The following is a 9,110-nucleotide window of genomic DNA, read 5'->3' on the forward strand; positions in this document are numbered from 1 at the left end:
GGCTAACTGAAGTAGTACACCTCCATTGTCATACGGGATGATCTTCCGTGAAACTGTAGTGTTCTGTCTGTCAAAAACATCAGTTTGTCAATTGCCATATCTAGAAGTGTAAGCCATGTTTAGTTTCAGAACAGTTTCAGATGGTTCGTTGTTCTAAACAAGTTTTGAGAGGTGACTGGTTTGCAGTAGGCAGAACAGTTTCCGATGGTTCGTTGTTACACACAAGTCCTGAGAGGTGACTTGTTTGCAGTAGAAAGAACAGTTTCCAATGGTTCGCTGTTACACACAAGTCCTGAGAGGTGACTTGTTTGCAGTAGGCAGAACAGTTTCCGATGGTTTGTTGTTACACACAAGTCCTGAGAGATGACTGGTTTGCAGTAGAAAGAACAGTTTCCGATGGTTCGCTGTTACACACAAGTCCTGAGAGGTGACTTGTTTGCAGTAGACAGTTCCACAGAGCAAAATATTCTTACCGTGTCGAGACGGAAAAAAAAACGTGAAATTGCTACGGAAAAGGTTTAATATTTATGGAGCAATTCTGGTTTCTGATTGGTTGGTAGCAGAACGTGAATTAATTCGATTCGTCAGTTTCTAGCAGCATCGTTTATAAATAGAATCGTCCGACTGTGTGGGATCATACCCCATTCTTGTTCCAAAATATTGCAACACCATAGAAACTACAACTAACGAGGAATACAGGAACAGAAGGCACTTTCACGTAAGTCATTGCTGTAAGGGAGATTCGTTTGTTTTTTTTTTTTTGCTTTTTCTTTTTTTTTAAGAGACTTTAGGATGCTAAAAACAATGCAACTTTAAAAAAAAATGTCATGGTCTTTAACATGACAAAAGAGAAAGAAAATGTGATGATAGTTGGAGAGGAATTTTAATTTTTATTAATCAAAACCTGACAACCCTACATATTAACTGATTGTTGTAAGGGAAATAACTCTATTTAACTAAGTTTTGTTTTATTTTTTTTTCATAAAAGAATTTGGGGATGCAAATAAAAGTGACGATGCAACTTTTTTCTTCTTTTTTTTAACTGCTTTATTTAATGTAACAAAATTTTTATAACATTAATAATAAAAAATAATGTAAAATGCAACGATATTGTAATTTTTTTTAAACAAAACATTCCAGGAATTGTAAGAAAAAGATGTGACTTTTTTTTTTCTTTTTAAACAAAAAAATTTTTTTTCAACTACTTTAATGTAATTGTTTCATAAAAAAAAAAAAAATACAAATTTTAATATTACAATAAAAAACTTTTTTTTCTTCTTACAATTCCTCTGCTACTATCATCACATTTTCTTTTTTTTATTATTATAATGTTAAAGCTTATATTTTTCGTTAGTTTTGTTATAATCCTTTGTTACATTAAATAAAGTAGTTGAAAAAAAATAGTTGCATTTTTGTTTCTTTCGAGTCTTCGAATGTTATGTTTAATAAAAATTACAATTCCTTGTTGCATTAAAGTTTTAGTGTCCCAAATTATTGTAAAAAAAAAAAAATCTTAGTGAAATAGTTACCTCCCTTAGAACAATCAGTTAATATGCAGGATTGCCCAAAATCTTTTATTAAATGTTTAAAAAAAAAAAAAATGAATGAAAACATTAAAACAGGTTAAGCTATCATGATTTCATGCAACAAAGTTTATAATCTTAATAAAAAAAAGAAATGTATTTAAAAAAAAAAAAAAAAAAACGATAACTGCAGAGCATTTTGAAATGTTATTAAAGAGTCGTAAGGTTGAAAGCTACATCATTGAATTGTTCCTATTTACTTGCCTCTCCACGAGGGCAGAGTTAGATGCAGGGTCAGTTTTTAATATGGGGAAAACCAAGCTCCCCAAAAACGGGCATTCTTTCAATAAAAATGAAGGTGGTGAAATGGCGCAAAATAGTCCCAAGGTCCAGGGGTTCATACCATGCAAGCGGTAAATTTGCGAGGGGCTTGATTATCAGATTCATTGTCAACGACCTCGAATACCCCTAAAAAAAAACAAATTAGAGTGGTCGGTGTTCGGTTGTAATGTAAGGAGGTAATATTTACCTTTTTAATTTTAAAGATCAAAACATTTTTAAGAAAACTTTGTAATAAAAATTACAATTCCTTTGCAAATATTGTTGCATGTCCGTTTCTTTTTCTTTTTTCTTTAAATGCTAAATCTTAGTCAAACAGAATTATCTCCCTTGCATTAATAACTTTTGCAAAAGCGCCAGACTACCTTGATTTGTAGTGAGGTTCTTGATATCATTAGGTTTTTTTCTTTATGATCTAAGATTGTGAATAACTCTTCAGGCCAAGATCAAAGTGTAGTATCTGTTTTTCAGATGCTGCATTTCAATTTCTTGTTCTGTCCCAGTGGAGGAGAAATCCTTCACGACTGAGACAAGTTTTAATTCTTGTTCCTTTTCTCCATGTTAAAAAAACCATCCTGATATCTAACTGTCCTGTGGAGAGACGTTGTAAATAGGAACTCTGGATAAAATGGTGTCTCTTCATTCTTTTTTCCTATCAACGTTGGTGTTCTTCTACGTCCAACTCTGTTTCTTCTGTATATCAATGATTTTCAAAAAAATATTTTCCATAAAATTAACATTTGCGTTGATAATACAAATATTTATGGGTTTTTTTGTATTGCTTTTCATCCATTTTCCTTCAATCAGTTGAAATATGCAGCTAATCTAGAAGTTTACTTTTGTTCAGTTGCAGATTGAGGTACGAAATGACTTTTTTTTTTTAACAAAGGAGTCACCACTTATGAAGGCCTGGAAGCTACCCGAATATAAGGATTAATGAGTGTACCGTAGTCAATGGGACAATATCGTAGTAATCGTTAGTTGTGGAAATTTGGTAAATTGGATTAACTTACACAACAACATCAATGCTTGCTTTCCTCAGAGTTCCATTCTAAGCCGAATTCTGTTCCAATGATTTTTCAAAAAATATTGTTCAAAAAATTAACATTTGCGTTGATAACACCAGTTTAAATTTTTAGTATTGCTTCTTATGCAGCGTAAGTGTGTCTCTTTTCTTCCTGACATTCTTATGGATGGTTCTACTCTTGAGAAATCCATTCTGAAACTTCTTGGTCCGTTTTTTTTTTTTGTTTTTTGTTTTTTTGCATCAAATCCACTCCATGTCTTGTCCCATGTTACCATCTTCTTCAGAAATTCATCAGCATCTTTCTCATAACAGAAGAGACCTTGCCAGGACAACTTGACCTTCCATCATTTGTGCTCTGCAGTAAGCATCTTTAACACCAACCAGAAGCTGACCTTCAAGTGGCCAAGGTCATCAGGCACAATTTTGTGTGCTACCCCAACAGATAACCTCAAAATTCTTGCAATGTCATCCACTGTTTTTCTTCTGTCAGACTTAATGAGGTCATTGACTGATTTAATCACCTAAGGAGATTTCACTCCCAGGCCTGTCCTCATCCTCAACACTGCTTCGTCCTTCTTCACACAACTTGTAGACATTATTTTTGGCTGAAACATGTATCACCATACACAGTTGACATTCTCCTATGAATTTCAACTGGTTTGCACCCTTCAGCAACCAAAAACTTGATAACTGACGGCTGTTCAATCCTGGTGCATGCTTTTTATAGTCGTCCATCTTTGTTAATTACCAAAATTCTCAAAATTTTTCTTGAATCTGCAAAAGAAATTAAATCCGTGTGAAAAAGAAGTAAAACAAAAAAATATAAAAACAAAGTAAACTCAAATCTGTATTAGAAATTTTTATACAAAAAAAAAAAATATCACCTTATTTATTGAATGACGCTCGTAGTAATTCACTATGCACAAGTCTTGAATGTCGATAGGCAAGGAGTTTATCCTCAGTTCTGCCAGAATTGTCACCATTGACTTCTCGAAGCTCAAAGAGAAGTGACACGCAATTGGTGCCACTAAAGTTTGCTTATATTTGTATCACATCCATGGCTACTTCTGTCAGAAGTGAAACCCTCAACTCCCATGAGACAAAATCAGAACGTCTCGATCAATCTATTACATAAGGGCTACTAACGACTAAATGCCGCATCTACCAAGCCTTTGTTTTCATAAGACTACTCTACGGATGTGAAACATAAAACCCGGCCTCTGCGAATAGCTGACATTTAAAGGCTAGAAGTTTTTGATTGGTTGTGTATTATATATATATATATATATATATATATATATATATAAGTGAAATTGTCTGTGTGTGTACATTTCCCTACCAAACTACTCTGTCAATTTTCAGTCCGCAGATTTTTAAATCGGTTTTCGACCAGATATTTGGCTGTCAATGGGTCAAAGTTCAACGATTTAACCTTTGAAAACTATCAAACTCTTCCGCCAATTTGGGGTCTAAACACTTGAAATTTTAGATGTAGGTACTTAGACATAGATCAAACATTTTAATTTGAATTAAGACCAAAACAATAAATGTTAATGGGTCAAAATTGGGGTCAAAGTTAAAAAAAAATTGACCTCTGTGGTCTCTACCAAATTCCTCAGCCAATTTTTGGTCTAAACATTTGAAATTTTACATAAAATGTATTCAGACATAGGGCAAGCTTTTTAATTGGTTTTTGGCCGAAAATTTGGCTGCCAAAGGGTTAAAGTTCAAAAGATTTGAACTTTGTGGACTCTAGCAAACTATTCAACCAATTTTGGGTCTAAACATTTGAAATTTTACGTAAACGGTATTCAGACATGCAGCAAGCTTTTTTTTTTTTTTTTTAATCGGTTTTGGGGTGAGAATTAGGCTGCCAAGAGGTCAAAGTTGAAAGAGTTAATCTTTGCAAACTCTACCAAACTCCTCCAATTTTGGATCTAAATACTTGAAATTTTAGATGTAGGTTACTTTGACATGAGTCAAACTTATATATATATATATATATATATATATATGCACAGAAAGTAATGAACAGTACATAGGGCCCGAGCAAAGCCGGGCTGAACAGCTAGTATATATACATATAATTTGAGGTTGTTATTTTTCAAAGGTAAGGTAACCAGTGAAATATAACGAGATTAATACAAGAGTGCTCAATACCGGGGTAGAGCAAGTTACACTTTCAATTTTTCTTTACATAAGCAGAGACATAGGTATCTAGTTACTAAATACTCGAAGACCGAAACATGCTTATGACTGTGTAGCAACACATTACTGCTTATCTAAAGGTAAATTGAAAGTGTGTGTGTGTGTGTATATATATATATATATATATATATATATATATATATATATATAATGTGTGTGTATGTGTATGGGTCATCCACATACAGTACTGTTTCACTGTATCACAGCTCATTAGTGCTGCCAGACAAGCAACTACCTCAAGCTAGACTTTATCAAGGTCTGGAAGCCACTCGATGATAAGTGTTATTGCGTGTACAGTGCGTTAGTATTGGAGATTTGATAAGGTGTCTTACTTAAGGGGGCGGTTCATCAGGAATTTGTTTATGTTCGACTTGAAGTTGCAGTCAGGTGGGGAACAGGCAAACGGAAGAGAGTTCCACAGGCATGCACTTCTAAGAAAGAAGCTTTGTTCATGGAATCTACGTTTTGGTTTTAGCACAGATAAAGAGTGGGGAAAATTTTTGACAGTGGCTTCAGCTAGACGGGTGTTTTTCATGAAAGATTGGCGAGGGGGGAACCAGAGATTGGAGCTATTAAAATGTCGAATTCAGGCGAATACATTTTGATAATCTTGAGTGTTCAAACAAGCAGAAGTCATGAACATTGCATAAACGTTAGTTGACTGCCTTTTAGTTATTATTCAGCAGTCAGTGTCTATCTTTAAGTATTCTTAAAAGGGCTCGATAATTATAATTAAATAATTATAATTAAATAATTATTCTACATACATATACACACTAGTGTTTCATGCTTGGGTGCCTGGTCGTAAACTACACTTAAATATATTTTAATTTATACAGATTTCGTATTTATTATTATAAAGCCAATTCTCTATTGATTATTATATTGTACCCAACATAGTAGGGATTTCAAAAGTTAAAAAAAAAAAATATGACCTATAAGCCAAACTTAAACATTTAACGCTCCAGTCTTAGTCGTAACGATTTGAGATAATCAGACAAATAAGTTTTTGGTTGATGCAATCTTCGACCTTCATCAGGCATAAAAGTCACCATCTTTTGGCAGGATTTAAATTTAAAAAAAAAAAAAGAAAAAAAAGAAGAAAACGTAGTTCTGCACTCTAAAGTTTTGAATTTTGGGATTTAGTTGGAAGTAAATTTACACGAATTATAAAGATAATTATCTAGGGGTATAATTTTTGTTACTTATGGCAACTTTAACACTTAACAAATATAAGAGGTTACATCGAGCGAAAGGTCGTGCAGATGTCACTCAAGATGAGAACAGTAGTCTGATTAATCTAAACAATACAAGCATTCCTACCTCATCTCAAAAAATTAATTGTAATAACAGAGAATGACTTCACAAAATGATGATCTTCTATTATATAAATCTCACCTCTGTTTAAATGTATGTATGTATGTATGTATGTATGTATGTATGCCTAAAAACTTCGATAGAGGCGACGGATTTTCACAAGATCGGTACTGTTTTGAAGCTCGATCCCTCGGATGACAAATATCGAAAAATTGGCCAAAAACATTAATTCCTTCACCTGGGCACTTTTCTACAGGGAAGGATCACTTTTTTTCACGGATATTTTCGAAAGTCATTCTCTCTTTTCGATTGACTAGCCTTAATTTAAAACTACGTCACTTCCGGTTTGGTGATGTGTGCAACAGCAAAGACGTCACGTTTTTTTTTTGTCACATTCTTTTCTTCCTTCGCAGTATGGGTTCGAGCCTGCCTGCCTACTGCCACTTTTTTTTTTTTTTTGCTCAACACACTTCCAAACACCCGAGCAACACCGGGCACCCAAGCTAGTCTATAATATAAATCTCACTAGTCTGTTTAAATGTATGCATGTTATGTATGTATGTAAGTATATATGTATGTCTGCCTAAAACTTTTGACAAAGGCGACGGATTTTCATGAGATTGATATCATTTTGAACCTCGAACCTTCGAACGACAAATATAAAAAAATTGGCTAAAAATATTATTTCCTTAATTGTTAAGTTTTGAGATAGCTTTGTTACAGTGTAACATATGTCAGGCCTTGTTGCGGTCATCAAGTAGATGAGGCTCCCTACCATTTCCCTGTATATTCGATTATCTATGGATTTTGTTTCGGTCCCTATATTTTTATTTATGTTCATTTTGACGGGAGTTGAACGCGGCTTACAATCTTGCATTCCGAACTGGAGCAGAATGTTTTCAATGTATTGTCATTTGTTCATAGTTATAGTTTCATTTTCACAGGTAAATTTTATACCGAGGAACCATGACAGTCGTCCAAGATCGGCCATTTTAAATTTTTTATTTAATTCATTTTTAACATCTTTTAAAGTGTTGTCACAGTTTGAGGCAAGTAATATATCGTCAACCCCAAAAAACAAAATCAACAATTTATTACCTACATTTTTGGTATACATGCACACATCTACGGGACATTGTTTGAATTCATGCTCTATTAAATAATTATGGAGTGTTGAATTCTAATTGTGTGCACTTTGTTTTAGTCCATATAACGATTTATTTAATTTCCACACCCAATTTTTATTTTTCATTTTAAATCCCTCTAGAGGGTAAATGTAGATTTCACAATCAATCGGAGCATTTAAATAAGCATTTTTTACATCCATTTGATGTATTTTTAAATTGTATTGAGCAGTAAGTTGTAATAAAATTCTAATTGTTGTTAAATTTGTCGTTGGTGAAAATGTTGCAAAATATTCCACTCCAGAAATTTGTGAGAAACCTTTTGCCACAAATCTTGCTTTAAAAGTTTCACTGCCAGAAGCTGTGATTTTTTTTGGAAAAAACCCAGCGTGAAGAAATTATATTTTTATCTGTTGGTTTTGCCACTATTTCGTATGTGTTATTTTCAGATAAAGCTTTCAATTCGGATACCATAGCTTGTTTCCATTCTTGGTGATTTTCTGAATTAATCGCCTCATTATAACTTTCCGGTGCGCTGTTCAACGAATAACAGTAATCCACGGCGTAATCTTGTATCTTTTCAATTTGTAAGAAGTCTGGCCTTTTTCACTCCCTTATTGAGTATCGACGTGTCTGGTTAATATTTTCGTCAGAAGTTCTACTGTAATTGTCGTCGTTATTAATATAATATTTTCATTGTGATCGATTAAGATGCTAGGTAATATTTCACGTTTTTCATTCACTGGATCGCCATTTTCTAAATTTAATGTATCATTGAATTTTACACATCTAATCCTTTTTATGGCATTTTGAGTTGGGAAGTAGATTAAGTATGCCGGGCTATTTTTATCGTAACCTACGAAAGTACCTTTTTCGCTTTTAGTATTTAGTTTACTGGTGTTTTCTATAAATGCAAAACAATCAGAACCAAATAGATGCATTCTCTTCATTTTATGTTTTACACCACAAAACGCTTCCTACGGCGTTTTTCTTAGCCTCTTATTGAACGATCTATTTCTGATATATGCTGCTGCCATTAAAGCGTATGTCCATAAACTATGCGTTAATTTCGATTTGATAAGTAGGCATCTTGTCATCTCAAAAAGTGTTCGCCATGCCCTTTCAGCTGTGCCATTTTGGAAGGGGGAATACAGCGTTGATTTCTCGTGTTTAATACGGTGGTTAATTAATAGAAGGTCAAAGTCTTTACTAGTAAATTCAGTCCCATTGTCTGAGCAAATACATTTTACTGAACCGTATGGGGCAACATCAGCTAAATATTTCTTAGTGGTGAGGATAGTGTCGGATTTTTTTTTTAGAAAATAAACCATAATTAAACCGGAAAAATCATCAATAAAGTTCAAAACATACCTTAGATTATTTCTCCCCATTGAGCTGATCGGACCTGCTAAGTCACAATGCACAAGTGAAAGAATTTTCGTAGCTTTTTTGTCTGGCATTCAGCTTATATCTTTTGTCATTTTCCCCTGTGAACACACATCACAATTTGGGAGATCGTCTGAAGGTATTATTTTCATGCCTTCAACTACATTTGGTAATTTTTTGATATCA

The sequence above is a fragment of the Euprymna scolopes genome, chromosome 42 (assembly GCF_053919585.1).
Source record: "Euprymna scolopes isolate OS-2025 chromosome 42, ASM5391958v1, whole genome shotgun sequence".
In the NCBI taxonomy this organism is placed as follows: domain Eukaryota; kingdom Metazoa; phylum Mollusca; class Cephalopoda; order Sepiida; family Sepiolidae; genus Euprymna; species Euprymna scolopes.